The sequence below is a fragment of the Prinia subflava genome, chromosome 25 (assembly GCF_021018805.1).
Source record: "Prinia subflava isolate CZ2003 ecotype Zambia chromosome 25, Cam_Psub_1.2, whole genome shotgun sequence".
Lineage (NCBI taxonomy): Eukaryota > Metazoa > Chordata > Aves > Passeriformes > Cisticolidae > Prinia > Prinia subflava.
Window position 1 is genome coordinate 338,342 of NC_086271.1, and position 18,806 is coordinate 357,147.

The window sequence follows — 18,806 nt, forward strand, 5'->3', positions numbered from 1 at the left end:
AAGCAGCCTTCCTAAAGAAGTATCTATTTTTGAAATGTGTGCTTTTAAAACACAATGCTTATGGAATGAACTACTTCAGTTCTCTTGTGTAAACTTGTACAGATTGTTTGCTATTGATCTTTTGAGTCATATTTTGGCAGTAAACTGGTATCCTTGTAGAAAATATAAGTACTGCAGAACAAGTGATGTAATCTACAGCTATACTTAATTATTTTTTCTTTTCTTTTTAGTTAAACTTATATTTCAAAATAAATAATGTGAACTGCATGCTTAATTTCTTTCCCAGATTATGAGCTTTATGATGTTGAAGACATTCAGAGGAGACAGTTTGTCTGTAGGAAGGTGGCTCCTTTAAGTCACAGGACAGAATTCAGATCAAAGAAAGTAGTGTTTCTATCTGTACTCAAGTGTAGGTCTATTCACCATTTTCTTAACTCAATGACATAAAGTGACTCTATAAAACCAGTGCAAAACCTGATCTTAAGGAAGTGAAATCTAGGGTTTTCTCAGTGTATTGTTCTTTCCTCCCTGCCCCCAAGCTCCTGTCCATTCAGAGAACAAGGCACAGAAGAGAAACAAGAAAAGTGCACTGTAGCAAGGCTGTCCACAGGGCCCAGGCTTGTGCTGTGTGTGCAGTGTGCATACATGCACTGCATGCTGAGGTGGCCCACAGCAGGGCACAATGTCCAGGTTTTTTGGTACTTTTTATGTACTTTGTGGAGTACATAACACTGCAGGGCAGCTGGACAAAAGTGGGAAGAGCATATGGAGGTGGGTAGCTGAGAGAGTGAAATTAATGCAATACACCAGCCAGGTAATTAAAGCTGTGCTCAGCCTCAAACTCTCAAATATGGTAATTCTTTAACCAGCAGAAGAGATTGCCAGGAAAGGACAACAGTGAGTGAGAGAAAGTATATAAGCAAGAGTGTGTGCAGGATGTGGGACACAAGTGCTTTCCCCCTTTCCTCCTCTCAAGTTTCTACCACTGAGAACCACTATCCAAAAGCCTGAATCTCTTCTAAGTCTGGTTACTCTAAAAATAAGAACACAGTCAGGGCCAGTATATAGAGAACAAATACGAGAATCCCATCTGTGAAGTCCTAGATCAATGTTTTCTTACCTTTCTGCAGCAGTTATTGATGCCACCTTTCTCACACCTTTTCCTCATTCTCATGCCATCAAGTGTCACTACTTCTCTGCCCTACTGTCCTTGTCACACTGCTTGCCAGCTCGTCCTCACTGCCACCTGAGATCCAGTTTCATGGGGAGCCCTAAAGATAAGGACAAGCACCATGCACCCACCTCTGGGCAGCTACAGGCTTTGTCTCTAGAAGCACAGCATCTCAGACATTTCGTTTGAGATCATCTCTGATGGCCCTTCAGACAGAATGGCAAGGGAGAAGCATATTTAAGACTTGAGAAAAATTAAAATTAACACAGCTTGCAGTGATTTTATTAAAGGCTGAAGCCCACATAAAATCTGTTTGAATAATAAGCAAGAGATTTTTGCCTTACATTACACAAAGGATCAGACCAGATGACTACAGAGGGTCCTTCTGACTAAGTTGTGACAATACATATTTTAGAGAATTTTAAAGATCAGGGTTATTTCCCAGTATGAATTACAGTATTCTTGTTTTAGTTTTCATCTTCTGAAACCAAACCCCAAAGGAACAGCATGCACACAGCAGCCCAGAGCCTGCCTTTAGATACTGTCCAAATGACATTCTTTCTGACCAAGGAGATAGCAATACCTCTGCTTCCATTAATTCTCTATAAAGAATCACAGGATTCAAATTGTTGATTTCCAGCATTACCTCATGCTGGGCCTCTCACTGATTAATTAAAACTGTATATGTATAGGAAAAAGAACAAAAAGCAGAACTGCAGTAGTTTGAACCAAGAGTGTCCCTGATAAAAGAAATGGGCTGCTGTTCCCAACTCCTTTCCATAGGTTGATTGTGAATTGTAACCAGACAAGATCTTCTTTTTCAAGCTTCCAGAAACTGGCAAACATGTCTACTGCACAGGAAGTCATATTTATAGTTGCATTTCTTTCCACAATAAACCAATTCTCCTATAATCAGAAGTTGTCCCTAGGCTTGCTAAATGAAAGATCTTTTCCCTTGAGATTGCAGCCTCTTAACAGAAGCTTCCAAATCTACTCTTAGTAATGGCTGTGGAAGGAAAAACACAATTCAGAACAGCCCCCACATCATTATTACCCAGCAAGGACATAGCAGGCTTTTTTATTTCAAAAGAGAAGAAACAACTCTGAAATCCTGGTATTGCAATGTGTGTTAAGTGCCCTGTTGAATTACCATTTAATTTTCAGTGTGTATTTAGCTGACCTACTTTATATTATCTAGTTTTATATTCTTCTTGGATATAGACAGAGGAAGAGCTTCTACTATATAAGCCTTATTATATACTTGGGCAGAGCCTTTGAGCATGCAGCTATTCAACAAGAGATCTGAAGCAGTACACTGCTTCATTTAAGAGAAATGTATTTCAAACTTCTCCAAATTACAACAGGTGACAGTTAATAACTTGCTTGTACTTTTTTACTATCATCCTGCATATAGAAAATTATTAAGAAAACCTCAAACACCTACTTGAAATTTTCAAACTCTACCAGCAACTATATCAGAGTATTTAGAAGGGCACAGCACTAGCTTTGGCCAAGAATTCCCTCTCCTCCCTTAAATTCAGAGAAAATGAATACCATTTTTAAGGAAGATAGACAGATTAATACTTTACCCAAGCAGAAGTTCTTCCAAACCAACAAATACTTCAAAACTCATTCTTACCTAAAATCAGAAAAGAAAGAGAGAGGAAAAGGTAAGAAAGATTAAGAATCATCTCTTGGAGCATTACACCTTCAAAACAGAAAGAATTCCCAAACAAATCTAAAGTAAGCAAGTTACAAGAGAATGGGAAATGGCAATTTCTTCAAAACAGTAATTAACCTTATGAGGGAAACTATTATCAATACAAACAAATAGGTAATAAAGGAAACCATTTTACCAGAGAGAAATCTGTCTTGAAGCAGTATGACAAGGGAATATAAGAACACTTTGCCTGATGGTCTCTAAATGGGTCTCTAGATGGCTCTCTAAAGAAATTGGCGCAATTCTGTAGTAAGGATCATGCAGACACAAGCTTCAAACAGGTAATTTTCAAGGTTTCAAAGAGGAGGCTGGACCACAGAAATTCAGAAACTTTTAAATACAGGACTCAAACTGAATGTAATCTCATACTGTTGTCACACATAAACAGGATTTTGAAGGATATCCACCAGGCTAAATTGCTTTTATAATCATAGATTTCCATGCCCAATTCTTGTTACTTATAAATAACTACAGCTAAAGTAACATAAGCACCATGGTGATTATTTCATTATATTAAATGGTAATTGGAAAAAAGATGAAAAATCAGAAACTTGAACTTTCATCAGAAGTTGTTTTCAAAAGATTGCCTAAGGAACATGCATACAGAATTGAAAACAGATCCAACATTCAGAATGTAAAATCATTACTCTTAGATAAAACTAATTCTCAAATCTGAAGTATTTTTTACTTTCATTGCTTGCATTTCTTAAATAGTTGCAAGTGAGCAGTAGTCCTCTTGTATTTATTCCAGTGGAAGAAAAGAAAGTTCATAGTGGTGTAAGAAAGTTATAAATAAAATAAATACCAAAAACAGAAGCATTTTTTATTTCAGATTTTAAGTCAACTATCTGCAAGTAACAGCATTTCAGACTGTCCTTATTTGTTCTTGTTTATTACACTGGTGCCCTTTGTGGCTTCTTGTGTTTTAGCAACTGGAACATACACAGTAAAGCTAGCAACACAACAGAAGTTTAGCAAAGGCAGACAAAATTTGATTTAAAAAAAACCACCACAGAAAAGAGCAAGCAGCTCTACAAACAGTGGAACCAGTGTGGTTTGGCTTCCCATGACTTTGTGCCTTATGGGGATTTGAAAAGACATAAGTAGATCCACAAGTTCACACCAAGATTTCTCTCTCCTACCTGGGAAGCCACTGAAATGAAATTTGGTAGAACTTACTATCATCAAATTCTGTTTCTCAGCTGGTCCTTCCCCACCACTGGGAATGACTGAAAACCAGATTAAAGTCCTTCTTCCCTAGAACAACAGGTCAGTGACAGAAGTATCAGATCCACTACTTTTACACAGCCTCATTCCATTTTTACTAAGTGGCATTCAACTAAGGAAAAACTCTCTTCATATCTGAACCAGCTTCTAAAATACTATAGCAGTGTTCGGTGACATCTTGTTATCTTTCTCATGCATTTAGGAGACTCATTACAAGAGAAAAACCTTTTCATGATATTAAAACAAATCCCCAGTCAGCACATTTCAATATTTCCATACAAGTGGGATTTAGTTAATAGAGAAATGGAAAATATTTGTTATAGAGGTCTAAAAGACAAATACACCACCCGCACACAGCGAGTTTTGTCCTACCGCTCCTGAAGAGATTTGGGAAATGGAAATTTCCAGCGCGAGAGAAGTGGCAGAAAATAACATGTACAAATTAAGGATATCACAGGGTTGCACTCAGGAAGCCTAAGAGGTTATCTCTGGAAACAGCTTCTCAAATGGAAAAGTGGTGGCGGCGGCAATCATGGGAGATGAGGGAAAATCAGGGCAATCTAAAAAACAAGACAAACTCACCAAACCCCAAGAGGAAATTCAGAGCAGCAATGAAGGAAGATCTCTGACGGTCACATGATGCACTTTTCTCACATTGTTAAACCAAAGATCAAGAGGGCACTGAGAAACCCTCTGAATTAGCCTGTGGCTATCCACCTGCAGGAGCTCACACCAAGGGCTCCCCCAGCGAGCCACGAGTCGGGCAGCAACAACCCTGAAAGGGTTTTAAAGTCCAGGCAGGCCACCAACAAACCAGGAGCAAAGGCTTTGCTTCTGAGAAACACCTGACAGATGTAGAGTCTCAAACAAAATGCAAGAAATCCCATCACAGAGGCGCTGTCCAGGCCCTCCTCAAAAGCCAGAGGAGCCACAAGAAAGGCTCCAGGCACAGAACTCTGCCCTGCTGTTCCACTGCATCACAAGCATGGACCACCTCTCTTTGACAAGGGATGTCTTCTTGGCACAGCCTTTAAGCATCATGTTCAGCCCCCCAAGATCACAGTTTCACAGCTTCACTTGTACTACTCAAGGGTAGCGTTTTTATTTGTTTTATTTGGTTTTTGGTGTTTTTGGTTTTGGTGGGGTTTTTTTTTTTTTTTTAGGTTTTATTTTGTTGTGGGTTTGTTTATGGGGTTTTTTTAAATTTGTTTTTTAACCCTGAGATTCCCCATATCCTTCTGGGATCTTGTAATATGAGACTCTTGAACTGATGAATGGATACCAGGAACATCCAAAGCCTGAAAGCACATTGGAAAATGCATTTCTATGCACTTTCCCTGGAAGATAAGGTGCCAACACACAAACGAAATCATTTGCTGCAGGCTTCCTATGGTGCTGGTACAACTAATGTACTAGCAAAGCCACAATAAGAAAAGTATAGACAGCAAAAATAAAATACTAAATCTGCATTGTTTTGGAGACCTCAAAGGACTTTTTCTGAACATGTAAGACTCCAATGTTGTCCTTTTGCACCCCCCTATGTATGGTGATCTTTGGCCACATAGGAGATAATGAAATACCAAGATGACCCTAGCAAGCCTTTGAGAAAGGTACCCAACTGCACACCAAAACACGTGGTGGGTGACCTTGGTGTTATCAGACAAGGTCTCTGAAGCTTGACAACACACCACACATGCCAAACAAAGCAGAGCATGTGCAAAAGGCACAGTATTCCTTAGGTAAACCCAGATTCAAGTAGCCCAATAAATAAGACTGAGCTGCAGTTACCATTTAACCCACTTGGTTATTTTGGCTTGGTACATTTGTTATCTGGCTACCTGAGCCAGGACCCTGCTGCCAACATCTGTTTCCTGCCTCTTGGGTCCTTCCTCAATCAGAGCTTCCTCGGGATTTGTGGGCTTGCCTGAGGCAAGGAGCCAGACAAAGCTTGCTCTCTCTCTCTCTAGGGCAGTTTGAGGTAACTTTGTGCAGCAAGAGGTAATCACAACCTGATGAACTGGAGGATGGCGATGTCCTGTCTCATAAACCTGCACAAGTGAAGGTGCAAGTTTTATGGAACAGTTATTTTTTACACTTTTACTTCATTCAGTGCCTCTCAATTTTGAAAAAGAAAAAGACATTTTAAAGCCTCGTTTGATTAATTTTCTAGTTGCAAACATGAAAGAAGAGAGGATTGGACAAAAAGCAAAAAATCAGTTCTACAGCACTGGCTACTTCACCAGATTAAAACAAAAGCCAGAAATACTATTTCACTGCTCAAACTGAAAGACAGATTCTAGAAACACAGCTTACATAATGGCACGTGTCAAACAATATGCTTATTTTTTGCCTAAACACCAACTCACTGAACAAAATCTATGTTACTCTTTTATGTAAACAGTTCCTTTAAAAGCAGGAAAATTAAATACATCAAGCTGAACATGAACTTTTGCCATCCCCATTCAGGCATCTGTGTAATTATCATCATTAACTCCATTAGCATATGCTACACTGTACATAAAATGTGTTCACATTGCATTCAAGAACTTTTAGATATTTTAATGATATGTTGACAATAAGAATTTACTCGTCTGGTGCACCTTTTGAGATTAACAGATCATAGAATGTTTATTTTTCTTTAAGATATGTTTGCAAAATGTAATCAAAGTGCAAATATAATTTTATCTCAGGCATCAGTATAGTCCTTATTAGAAGTAGCTGAGCCTTTTAGAACTAAGTTGAGTTGGTTTGGGGTTTTTTTCTGGCTAATTATGCACTTTGACCATTCTTTTCTCTTAAGGCAATGTTATTTCCAAGAAATGTCACTTTTCCACTTATCAAGGTTGTTTACATACTACACAAATGTTATGCTCTCCAGCTCTCATTTTTGAAAATATCTAAAAGTAAAGAGGATGATGCTGGCTTGTAAAAACATGCTTTATTAGCAGAATGAGTCTCAAGGCATTTTAGGTTTCCCACAAGACATTTTTCTGTCTATCATTTTAGAACTTTTTCCCACACATTGTGATCCCAATATAGGCTTTGGCAGGTTGTGAGATACGAGCTGGCTGGAAAACGATAGCCTGCTTTCAGCATATTCTTGTGCAGTTAAACATTGAGCACTTTCTACAGAAGATAATTCAGACAGCAGCTCACACAGAGAAAAGGCGACAGCTTCAGCTGAGGAAAGCTACAGTCCTGAAGGATGCCAAAGACTTTGTGACAGTTCTACAGAGAAAAAAAAGCAATCTGGAAAAACTAATCAGCATTACTTAAAAATTCTACACTGACTTCATTCTGGTCTTTTAAAAGAGCACGTGACAGTGGAAGGACACATATAAACAAATGGCAGAACAGATATTGTCTGCAGGAACACTGAACCAGCCCTCAACAAGGGAATGACCAAGGCTTCAAAGGGTATCAGAAGAACATTTTCATATCAGAAACATGAATTTCCCAAACGCTTCATTAAGGAATCAATAGGTGAACCAAATTTGATGGGAACTCATGCACCTGCAGCACAAGGAAGTTTCAAAAGCCAGAGACAGCAGCACAAACTTGCTGTTTGTATTTTGTAAGCTTTTATCTGTACATAAACACAAGAAGAAACAGGAGACACTACTGACAGACAGCAACTGACTCACGGCCCTATTGCAAAGCTCACTAATGTCAAAACACTATCACTGTTAAACCCGTGAACGTGAAAATGCTTCAGCTGATAAAAATCAAAATTCATGTAAGGACAGAGAAAGTTTCTAAAGCTGTCTGGATCACAGAAATCTAATGGCACTTTTCATTTAGCCTTATGGTCAGCTATCTGCAAAAAGTGTATTGAATGTTTCATAAACAGAGTTTAAAACAAAAGTGCTTCTAATCAGATCTGGCAGGAAAGGGAGAGAAATGCATACATAGAATGAGGTAAGTGTGATCTTGCCCAGCTGAAGAACAGGGAATGGCAGAGCTTCAGGCCATGACTCACACAGACACTAAACAGTAGAGAGCTACAGATAATTCTCAGGTAAACTTTGCATGAGCCACTACGTCACCCTTCTCTACCCTTCCTGCATTAATCATGTCATTAGTAACCTGACGCAGCCCAGGAAGAATGTCTGATTTACAGGGAGCAGAGCAATGCTAACAGAACAAACCCTTTGGCAGGTCAAAAAAGGAAAGGCCAACCTACACTTCATTTTAGTTTGAACCACACCCTAAAAGAACATGGAAACTAGGGAAAAGAAAAAACAAAAAAAGGTATCTTCCCAGCGTGAGATTACATACTTCATTAAAAGTTCCTGATGAACCAGTTACTTAAGAGAACAAATACGAAGGATTTGCAAGAGTGCACAGCTAAAAATCCAGCCCAAACATGTAGCTAAACAAAGCAAAGGGGGTGGGGGGGAAACCCCCAAGCTTTCTTTTGAAGTTTTCACCACAGTTACGTAATTTCCATGTTAGTCTAGATGTTTTTAAACATCTTTTATACTGTACAGTTGGGAACCAATTGTACAATGAGTACAAAGTGTACTGTTAGGAAAGATTCATGTCCCAGCCAGGTAAATTGGTTACTCCACTTAATACAAAAAAGGATAAGGGGAATCAGTGGGGCAAGTGAAAAATGGAAAATTTCAGAATTTCACTTAAAAATTATTACTCAGTCTGAATTGATAGCAGTCACTTTGATAAATGTGGCTATAATCTACATTATTGCAATACGGCTATTTCACCTATAATATCCTGTAAAAGTAATGGTCACTTGAAGGACAGGCAGATCACTACCATTCACTCTGAAGCAAATAAATCCCCTGCAGATTAACCTTAAAAGTGGAATGGAATTAACCTTGGTTTCTTGAAACAAAATTATCACCCAAAACAAGGTGTGCAGGTAGTAGCAGGCGCTGTGTTAAAACTCAAATCCACAAAAGCCATGTCATAGTAGTAATTTCCAGGACACCAAAGAAAATGTGTGCTTAAGTCTAAGTGTATGGCAAACCCACTTATGAAGGCACTTTGTTCTCATGTGTTTCTCATGGTTTCATCTGTTTCTAAGTCTTCCTAAATAGACTAATTTCTTGATACTTCCTTCCCATTGAACACTCCCTTTTCCCTCACTTTCCTCTCATTTTATCTTAGCACACAATTCTGTGAACTGCCGAATTAATTTATTACCTTCATGGCTTTGAACCACAGGGTCTCAGGTCTACTTTCCATCTTAAAGCAAGGCTCTAGAAACTGAAATCTCCTTTGACCCTCTACAACAGCTGAGCTGAAATAGTCAAAATGTGTCACCTCAGTTAAAACCAGCTAACCATTTTGTTCCTACTCATTGTTAATGGCATCTTTTTTGCAATATTAAAAGTAGTGTACAAAATATGACCAACTGTAATAGCTGAAATGGTAGCACAATGATCACAATATTAGTGGAATGCAAAATAACAAAGAAAATGCATTTATCTTCTCAAGCCAGTTTGGAAAGCTTCTCCATCATGTCATGACACTAGCCTTATGTCTCTTAATGGAAATTTCAGAAGAGATGTTTTGAAGGTTTTCTAAACTTCTGTAAATGGCATGTTCCTTTCCTGGCTTCTTGCTTTAAAGCCAACAGTAACTTGAGAGAAGCAAAAAATTCTTTCTTCCCTGGTGGTTGTTCAATGTCATGTGCTGGAAAACACAGATAACCCCAAATCTGAAATAGGCAGTAATGTGCCTTTGTCATCAGTCTTTCTGAAGGTCATGTAAAGACTACGTGGACACAGTGAAACAACTCTCAGAAGAGTGTCTACATTGATAAACAGGATTTGCCAGAAAACAGTAGGTGTTTGTGCTTCATTCAGCAAAAGTGTTAAGGACAGTTTCACAACTTAGGTTTATTTTGGGAGGAGTGGGGATATCTAGCTTGTCTTTTTAATTTAAGACTGAAATCAAAGAAAAGATTTAGAGATACAATGCCAACAGTTTAATGAATATTCTGTAGTGTATATAAGCACCCTGGGGAAAACCTCCACTCAGATAAACAACAGATTCCATCTTCTCCTGCCCTGAGGAATATAAACCAGGCTCACAGTTTACACCTAATTCAATAGTGGCTTTCAAAACAAACATATTTCGGACATATCTAGCAAATACTCCTCTTCCCACTCTGCATCCAAAACTTTCTCTTGGAAAGAAAAGGCCTCTTCCTTGACAAAGATTTCACGGGGATCTTCCAAATCTGCCAACAGCTTGCATTACATAGTACACCTAAAAATTTTAAACTGACCTTTGTCCCCTCTGAGAAAGCTGTTTAAAATGGCCCACACACACTCAGCAGAAAGCCAGAGCTTGCAGAGACTCTCTCAAATCCATTAGGTATCTGTCCCATGGGGAGAGCCTGTGCGTGCCTCATGCACACAAAAGGGTGAGAGGAGCTTTCTGCAGTGCTGAATATCCCACAGCACATGTCTGGGGCCTTGGAGGCTTCTCCTGTACCTTCCTCTGTGCAACCTGTGCAGAACAGCAAGGAGGAGGAACACTCACAGCCCACGAAGCTGCACAGCTACTCAAGGGAGACTGGAAGCTGCACTTTCCCAAAGGAAACATGCAGTGGAGCTTGCATGGCTGTTTTATACCCCTTGCAAAGGCACAGAGTTTTCTGGTGGTGGGAACTGAATTTTACGTCTTCTGCCAATTTAAAAATCTATCCCTAGTGAAGAAAAACAAAACCAAAGAAACAAAGCAGACAATGGCCACAGAGACTTCAGAGGAATGTAATGACTGTAACAAAAGGCAACAGCAGTAGTGTGACAAGGGTTTATTAATGGGTCAAAAAACAAGCTCAAATGACTCAGACACAGAACCAAATCCCAGCAGGATCTCCTTAAATCGCCTTCAGAGACAACAGGCCTTCATGCAGTTTGTATTCAGACTCTTTTGGGATCAGTAAAAAGAAGGCTCTAGCTGGTCTTTCACCTCTTGATCAGAAGGATGCCTTACCAAAACAGGGCAGCATCACCACCCCCTTCAGCAGAGCAGAAACAGGCTCAGAAGAGTCAAATGGTACCCTCTGAAAGAAGGGTAGAGAGTCAAAGCAGAGCACACACAACTCCTACCAAACTGGCAGAGGTGCAAGGCAAATGGTGTTCTTGGAGCGATTGCAAGAATTCCGTAAGAAAATGGTCAAGAGAGTTTGTACAACTACAGAGAGTTTGTACAAACACTACTCAAAAAGCACATGAATAGGCTGTAAGGGTGGAGAGAGGTGACAACAGTGGAGTCATTTATTCATTCAAGGAAGACATATCAAACCACCCTAAACTACAGCCTTGCTCTTTGGAAACACTACCTACCCTTGCCACTATCAGGACTTTCATGCACCCTGTGAATACTTTAGTATTTCCTTTTGGTTATTCATTCATCTGTAGGTGAAATTCCAAGTACGCAAGAGAGTGCAGGGTGTTGTGATTTGGAGCATTTCTCTGTTTCACAGGTAACCACTCACAAAACTGACACTTTTAGCTCATCTATGCCAGGCCTTATCTCAATCATCCAACTTAAAAAGCTCAGTAGCATCAAGGTTAAAACATAAATTTAACAAAAAAATCTCAATTGCTTGTTTTTTTAAAAAAAACACCAAATCAATTAGAAATCCTACTCTTTTCAAAAACAAAGACGCAGATTTTTAAACAGAGCTTTCTAAGCAGTAAGACAATATATTCCTTGATGCTCTGTGTGTACCATGCAAGAGCCTTTGATGAGGACAATCACAACAGCCAGCTTTAGTTTCTTTCAGAATACCAAGACAAGAGCCAAATTCTTCTGCACATTTGATGAGGAGGCAAATGCTTCAGCTGGATGTCTAAAGATGCAGGAGAAAGATCAGAATACACTGAGATCAAAAAGGGACAGTCACAGAACTGGCTGGAATTATGGACTGAACAGAATCAAAATCCACATTTATTGGTCAAAACCAACCCAATATACTTTGAAGAAAAAAAAAAACAAACAAAAAACCCCTTTTTTTTTACATCACTGTTACAAGAAAACACATTAAAGTTCCTTGTGGTAGATCTCCTTGAGAAGCCAAGGAGACAGACTCATGGATTGACATCATTTCTCATATCATGCACTGCTAGATAATTTTGTAAGGTGAATATTTACACTCCATCTCACTTTTTTTTTTTGTTTTAATCAACAATTAGTAAAACAGGATTCTGGTTTTATCTCCCTCCTGTGTCTCAATCAGTAACTGGTAATTACAAAAACTTTCTCCGTTCTGACTTTGAGGTTGAATTCCCTGCTTCACTACCAAAAATTCAGAATTTAAACATGAAAGCCACTACAGATCCAAAATTTTGTGCCACTAGCATTTATCTAGCAAAGATAAGCAAAATGCAAGTGACAGGGCATCTGTAATTTTAAAACTCAAATATGCTTCTTTTGTTAAAAGGTGTTATTGCAGCCTTTCTGGTATTTGTTATCTTATTAAAATAGCCAATAGAAAAGTGGTCAAAAGGCACATTACCTGAAAAAGTTTGAGGCAGACAATCATGGGAATACTTGATATTACCTGACACTGACATGGAGACAATTCATCCAAAAAGCTGCAGGAAATCAGCACAGCCTAGTAGAACTTTAGAAACCTAAGGGTTCAAGAAAGAGTTATCCAGAGCACATGAGCTAATCCAGACTAACTGGTGCCTTCTCCCTCTCCTCTGTCATTACCCATCAGTAATAGATGGTTTAATGCTAGAAATGTATTATGTGGTTTTTCACTCTTGGCAATAACTTCCAGAAACAGCAGACAAATCTAAAATATAATTCAGTTTGAACCAACTGTGTGTGTATATCAAATGAGTTGATACCAGCAAATAACAAAAAATATGTCTTCCTGCATCTAAATAATCCCATTTTCCTTGCCTTTCTTTTCTGTTACATCCTTGGACCATCTGAAAACACAGACCATTCTTGTTTCATTCCTCAGCATGTGCAGGGCTGACTGAGTTCAGCTGCACTCAGGTCTTCTGTCCACCAGCCTGCCTTTATCTCCTCATACACCTCACCCAAGGTCCAAGGTCACATCTCTGTAAAAAAGCCCAACCTCTGCTATTTTACCACTCAGCATCCCCAGGATCCCTGGCCATGAGCTGCACTTTTCAAAGGGCCCTTCAAGGGCAGCGACCCAGCTTCACAAACAGGCCAATTTCCAGAGAGGAAATTGCTACATGAGTTCCAGCAGCTAGAATTGGTTCACTCACTACCAACATAAATGAGTATTTTTTAAACTACAGAAGAATAGAGAAAAAAGGTACAGGAGAAACAAGTTTTTAAATGAAACAAAGATTAGAGGCTAAACAGCAATGCTTTATTTTAGTATTCCTACAGGCATCTGCTAGACTTCATTTCAGTGAATCATATTATTCACGTGCAACTTTTTAAACAGTAGAATCTTTACTGGATCTAGTCTAACTCTTAATAAATTATTTTATAAAAATTAATCTAGCTAATGCTGAAATAAGCACCTCTGCAATCTAAATAAAAAAATCTCTCAAGCAATATTTACTTATGCTTGTTAAAAAAATAATCATTTATGTTTGATTTTTACTGCAGATTCATACTATAAGAGGCACAATTCTGGAGACAACTAAGAGGAAATTTAGGGAAAATATCCCTAACTATCAGCAGAAGAGCTCTGAACTGGTAGGAATTACTTTTATTTACATGCTTTTATGTACTTCTGAAAAATATAAATAAAATACAAGCATTCTCATGCTTGAACTTTTCAGTACAGTGAAATCACAAGAGCTTGTACATACAGGACACTTTTTGCAGATAACTTGGTAGACTGACTAGTGAAAAATGTTAAATCTTTCAAAAACCAATTCTTTTAAATTCTAAGTCAAAGAATGCATTAGCGGAAAAAAGAGATTTTGCTCTGCTTACTAGGAACTCATTGATTAAATTAGTGAAAAGCACATTAGATATCATGATTTGAGCATAAAGTAAATGGGAATATGTAAGTAGATTTGTATTTCTCCTTTACCACTTTTTCAAGTCAAAGATACCTCTTAAATAGTAAAAAAAAAAAAAATAATAAATTATGGGAAGCCCCCATGTGTTTAAAAAGTAGGTTCATACAGCCAGCAATATCATTATATTAAATACATCCGGTGATTACAACGACTGCTTTTGCCATTTGTACATTCGAGCAACAAGCAATGTTTGTTCTGGACTGAAATGCTGTTTGTGTAAACATATTCTGGAGTTTCACTGTTTCATTTAAATTAACATGGATCTTACAGTAAAGCACATTTCTGATGGCTTTGCATGAAGCACACACCTTCCTGGAACACTTCCTGTCTTGCACCCGGTTTTGGATATTATCACTGGTGTCTGACCAGAATGAGGTCACCTAGGATTTGTAGCAATACTTTACAGCAGCTGTCCGGCATTTCTTTGAAACTCCACAAGCCTTTAACTCCTTATTTGCCTCACCAAAACAGACACTGAAGCCTTGCAGGAACACTGGAAGAACAATGAATTCTCAGCACGCTGAACAGTCTCAAAGGGTTTGACAGAGGGAAGCAAAAGACTGAGCTTTTCAGAGGAGAAAAAATGAGCAAGATCACGAAGAGGGATGAGAACTTAAGAAATGTTACCACCTTTGTGGCAGCCAGGCCAAATCAGGGATGGGGAGGCAAGACAACATGATATACACAGAAGAAAGAGACATCCTGTGTTTGAAAAAGAGCAGAGAGACACACGGGTTTAAAATAGTCAGGTTTTTCAGCATTCTCCCACAGAGAGCCACTTGGCTGACTCTCAGCAAATAAAACTGTTCATTTGCTCAGTAGCACCAATAAAGGTGCACTAAAACTGTATAAGCAGCAAAGAGTACTCTGAATTTGCAGAGAACTTAGTTATAGAGTTATACAACAAACTTCCATCCCCAGTACCCTCACAAAACTTCCTGATGTTTTAAAACTAGCTGTCTCAGGTCAGGCAGATTGTCAGGAACCTTTTAAATTCATATAGGAAGCAGCATTCACACAATCACTAGCATAAGCTCAGCGCATGAATTAATCTCTCAGTAGCAAAATTGATTTGATCTGTATCAATCATGCCCATATTTCCATTGAACAAGCCAAAATCTGCACCTTTTTTTATTCTGGCTGTGGGAGGGCAGACAGCCACAAAGATGCAGGCTAAATGGTATCTGGCATATAAGCTTTACTTGTGTAGAAGTTAATGTGTTTAATTATTTTAAAGTTCCACTCCTGGTGGAACTTAATTTCCTTGCTATCAGTTTCCTGAACTGCACTGGCCAGCGTTTCCCTTTGAGCAGCTGTGAGAAGAAACAAACCTAGCACATCACCAAACCAAAGTTTCTTTGGTTTGTTGCATTTCTACACATTGTGTAAGAGCTGTGGAGGAGACAAGAACAGCTCTACACCACACCACAATCTCTCCAATTCAGGCACCAGAAAAGGCTCTGAGGGAACAGCAACTTAGACTGCAGAGTATGTGTTAAAAATGCTCAGCTGTAAGATTGGTGAGAGACTGTGATCATGCAGCACAGATATCCTGACAAGATAGAAACCCACAGCTTCTTACTTTCCTTTTTCACTGTGTTTACAGGTGTTGCACACATCTTCCCCCTTTATGTGCAGTGATCCTAGTTTGCATCTTCTTCCAAGGATACTGTGCTGACTTTGTGATTTAAACCATAATTTGGTTACAATATTAAGGTTGGCATAGTTTTAAAGGCCAGCATTCCTCCCTAGGCTCCACACTGCTCACACTTCGCAGGGTTTTGGCAGCGAGCGACTTAGCTCATCTGTAACCAGACTGTGAAACGCTTCAGAATGTACAGCAGAGCTCACAAAGCATTTACAAACTCGACCTGGGGGGAGAAAAAGATTTAAACCCAAATCTCTCCCAGAAGTGATTCTGTGTTGCAAAAGCCTCTGTGTGCCTTTGGCAGCCTGTGTTCCCACCTGGGGCAGGGCGTACCCACGTGTCATGTGTTATACGTGTGCGTGCAGGCCTGCAGGACAAGCTCTGTGCTTCCTTCCAAATGGCAGCTTTTCAACAGGCAGCTGCCACTGTGCACCTTACTGTGTACAGCAGGTCAGAAGCAAGGCAACACACAAGAAATTAGCTCAGCAAACCAAAAAAACCCACAAAGAATGAAGAAGTAAGCAATTTCCAATCACTTCACCCGGCTCATGAATTAAATTAATGAATGCTCATGAAGCAAATAACATTCAAATGAATGTTCCTTGACCTATCATGACAGTTCCTGATGAATTTAGTTACAATGATTCAAGTAAATGTGTATTTAATTTTATTATACATAATTGAAAGATAAAATAGAGGGAATCAATTATATTATAATAGATCAGTAATGTTTTGAGGTTTGAAACAATTGCAAAAACTCACATGCTCCTGGAGACTCATACAACAATTCAACTTAGTTTGTCTGGGGTACATAACAGTCCAAATACAAGCAACATATTCTTTAGGGACAAATTACTTCTGATGAAATGGGGAAATCTGCCAAATCTTACAGGCAGGTTACATGATTAATTTCAGCTTTTGCTTACTAATGAATCATTGACTTCATCTTAGTCTAGTTTGAAGTGCCTACAATTGGCCATTCCCTAAGCCTACTGTGAGGCTGATCCACAAGTGCCTTAAAGGGGAGAGGGGTGGAAGAGAGGAGAACATGGGAAACCAGTTAGGAAGGCTTTGAGTGAAAACCCAGTCTAAAAGACACAGAAGAAAATGCAATAAGAGAAACTCTAAGAGCTCCAGCTGCTTTACCTGATACATGCAGGTTGATTTAAAATGTCCAGAGTAGCCCTCAGCAAAGTATCACCTATCCTAAAAGACTTGTAGTTTGAGGCATGTGAGTGTTCACTGGTTCATTCAGCTGAACAAAAGCAGACAGGAGCAAAAAGGAAGCTTGAATCATTTTGCCAAAGCTAAGAGGAAAGCAACCCCTGATAGTTTTGGTGCAGATTCTGCTCTGGAAATGTAAGAACCAGGAAATATAAATAATGCAAAAAAAAATATCACAAAGTCTTATGAGGACTGCAAAATAATTTCCACAGGAATGCAGAGGAAGTCTCATCCCTTGTAATACCCTAAACTAGATACAACAAAACAGTGGAAATTAACCTAAGGAAAAAGCTAGTACTGGCAAGTAGACAGGCTATATGGAATACATTTTTTTCGTGCATCTCTGACTTCTATTAACATTTTTGTGGCTCTTGAGGCAGCAAGGTAGGAGCTTTGGTTTCTACTCCATAAACACAAGCCAAAAGCCTCCCACAGTTCCATTTGGTAACTTCAGCTTAACATGCTCAAATATACACAGACTTCTGACAATGATTCAATTTCCCACTCAAATATAAACTATGCCAAAAAACACCCAAGATTATTTCAACTAATAAACACTTGGTTAAAAAACATGTCAGATCAACTTGGTCTTTACATCAGTTTGAAAGCCTCTTACCACAATCATTGCCTGAACCATAGTGTGCTGCAGGAAGCACCAAAAGAAAAAAATGACTGATAACATTCTCACAGTGCTCCTCTGACTGTCACCACTTCTGTGGTTGCACAAAGCTTAGGACCTTGCACTTGGAGGAGTGATTCTCCTGCACTTGGCTTGTGATGTGAAAATCATTTTAAGGATGTCACAATGTCCTGACTCCTGAAGACTAGGATTTAGGACAAATACTGTGCCAAAATTTAGTTCCTAAAACTAAATAGATTGAAGTCCTGTATCTTGTCATGGTGCACAGTTTCAAGCCCTCTCAAAAGCTGTCCTTTGAGTTAACCTTCACAGACATCTCTTCACAAGAAATACAATACTTAAAAATATGTACACTGTTACCCCAACTTAAAACAGATGCTGTTCAGTAGCATATTTATTTTCTTTGTAAAACAGTGACCTTTGAACTTCAGATTTTTCCAAATTCCATCCAACTTCCCTACTAAGTTTGTACATTGAATATTAAAAAGACAGCCAAAGTAAAAAAATAAAAACAAAAATTTCAACACAGGGGCACAAATGAAGTGCAAGGTAATTTGTGATATTTATTTACAGATCCTGGATTTATTACAGATCCTGAAATTGTGTTCTCCAGATAGTTATTCTTTGCAAATTTTGACAGTTACAGTATTGCAGAAGGCATATCTGGTACGGTTAGCTCTTGCCCAAGAGGCTTTTCCAGTGTAAAGTGACATCTCTAATAGACCATTCTGATGAGCAATTAAAGAAAATAAGGCAAATTTCCACCACACATATGAAAGGAATACAGCAGAAATATGCAACAATAACACATTGATTGAAAACCACCCCCAGTAGCCGTTATAGCAGCTAAAAGTTGATTTTCCTAATCAGGACAGAGGCACATTTGAGAGGCTATACTACCCATAAGAGCAACCCTTCTCCACAACTACCATTCTCAAGCTAACCATGCACAAATGAATACTAAATTTGCTCAAAATACACAAGACAAAAGTTCTCAGACAACCCAGTTCAACAGAAAACACATGTACCTAAACACAATGTCCTGTTTACATATGTATTTTCTCCTGCAGAATGGTGACATGAGCTAAAATTTCATTCCCACTGAGAGATCTGTTGACTACTCACGGAAAGATGAATCACTCTCTTCAATGGAAATAATGACTCGTGACAGC

The 18,806-nt window shown here is 38.8% G+C and overlaps 2 protein-coding genes across 6 annotated transcripts in view; one reads left to right on the forward strand and one right to left on the reverse strand.

The window, feature by feature from the left end:
- LOC134561973 (uncharacterized protein C3orf26 homolog) overlaps positions 1-18,806 on the reverse strand; it is a 219,868-nt gene that overhangs the window by 102,228 nt on the left and 98,834 nt on the right. The window lies entirely within an intron of this gene.
- The window catches only part of LOC134561975 (filamin A-interacting protein 1-like), a 118,374-nt gene that overhangs the window by 72,042 nt on the left and 27,526 nt on the right, over positions 1-18,806 (forward strand). Inside the window, exon 3 of the mRNA XM_063419378.1 lies at positions 13,701-13,790. The gene's annotated coding sequence lies outside the window, so the exon portion shown is untranslated. The remainder of the gene's footprint in view (positions 1-13,700; positions 13,791-18,806) is intronic.